This window comes from Alosa pseudoharengus, unplaced genomic scaffold (genome assembly GCF_046254945.1).
Source record: "Alosa pseudoharengus isolate Yale_2024_CS ecotype anadromous, Long Island Sound unplaced genomic scaffold, YU_APseudo_1.1 YU_APseudo_1.1_scf_19, whole genome shotgun sequence".
NCBI lineage: Eukaryota > Metazoa > Chordata > Actinopteri > Clupeiformes > Clupeidae > Alosa > Alosa pseudoharengus.
Genome location: NW_027468657.1, coordinates 10,709,827 through 10,711,415, shown reverse-complemented (window position 1 = coordinate 10,711,415; position 1,589 = coordinate 10,709,827). Strand labels below are relative to the sequence as shown.

Genomic DNA, 1,589 nt, shown 5'->3' with positions numbered 1-1,589 from the left:
AGTTTATTTATTAAGTTATTTGGGGAACCTCACATCACATTAATAATTAGTTTAATTAACAATAATATTCATTATTTTATTTCTCTTAAAATAAGAAAGACCAGGTGATACTGTAACTTAATTAAAGCAGTAGGACTAGCTCTGAATAGAGATGCAACTTAGTAGGCCTATACAGCCAGTGCATTATTTCATATAAGATGTTGATTGAAATAATATAATTGAGGCTATCCGGTTACTTGAGCTGTCATATAGCTAAAGAGCATCTTACATAATTATTTTCATTACTAATAAATAATGCACTATCATAAGTCTGAGATAATTCAGCAGCCTTTTGAGCAGAAGCACAACCCGACTGTAACAGCAAAAATCCATTCTGGACTAGGCTACAGTCTCCAGAGTGCTCAGCGAGCAACGCAGAGAAGTGCTGAGACGGAGCTTCCATCATGGCATAAGCATAACCTTCACAGGTTCCGGCTAAAAAGGTGATAATTCAGCACATGATTCTCTATCATTATTAGCCCACGAGTTCGTCTGGTAAGTAACGCTGCTTGCGAGAGACCATATGACTACCGGTAAACTGGTAAGCATAGGGTGGACGCAACGCAACGTCCACCGCATGTATTACGTCAGACACCTACCGGCGAACGACTGATATCCCCGTGGATATTCTCAGCTGCAAGGAGTAAGGGCAGACCAGACCGTTATAAGCTGTGTCTTCTGAGACGCAAAAAGTTAAAAAGGTAGGAATATATGTCGCGATGTTTTACATGTAACCTACTTCTGTAACGTTCTTATTTGAAGTCGTGATTTTAACAATGTATGCAGAGGTTATAAAATGTACAGTAAAATGTGGCCTAGCTTTGGAAATGCTAAGCATACTCTGTAGCCCTGTTAAAGTTGTAATTTTGTTAACAAATATAAACCCTTTTTGATACATTTTAGACTTAATAGAGAATGAAATCATGTCATTGTTATGACTGACTTTTTGATGGTATAGTGGCAGGGCAGTTGCTAAAGCAAGATGTGCTATATTGTACTGCTGTTGATTTAATAGGAAAGAAAAGGGGGTCTAGATCTCCTGAGATCAGCATTGGGTGTGGCAGAGAAGTCCTTCACCCCACAACCGGCACGTTCTCTGTACAGACCCAGCTGTCCAAAAATAAGGCTGAAAATACTTTTCTAAAAGTTGAGGGCATGTTTTGTGTCATTCTTTATTCAATCATTCAGTCATTGTGTCACAAATCACAGTTTGTAGAGTACATTTCAGTTTCAGTCTTAAGTCATGTTTCTCTGTGTGATGCTGCTGCATCTGCTGCAGTCTGATGTGTATGCCTTTGTTTTAATATCACTTTCAAACATGTTGTTGGCCTAAGACAATCCTGACCTTCTGTGCCTTTAGATCAGTTCAAAGTAATGTTTTTTTGGATGTGTTGCTTGCACATACCAAGTGATATTCAGACTAGAAATAGACCAGATGACTGAAAGAGCTGCACAGAGGCTATACATTGGTTTTTCATACAGTACTAGTTCATGCTAGTGCTACATTTCTCTCTATGGTTGGTTGCAAATAGGGCTTTAGACTGGAACGT

At 38.7% G+C, this 1,589-nt stretch overlaps 1 protein-coding gene across 2 annotated transcripts in view; it reads left to right on the top strand.

Annotated features, from left to right (window-relative positions):
* Positions 1–479: 479 nt before the first annotated feature.
* The window catches only part of anxa6 (annexin A6), a 20,129-nt gene continuing 19,019 nt past the window's right edge, over positions 480–1,589 (top strand). The window contains exon 1 of one of the 2 annotated variants that reach the window (XM_076291671.1): positions 480–740. The gene's annotated coding sequence lies outside the window, so the exon portion shown is untranslated. The remainder of the gene's footprint in view (positions 741–1,589) is intronic. The other variant, XM_076291670.1, reaches the window with a different exon arrangement.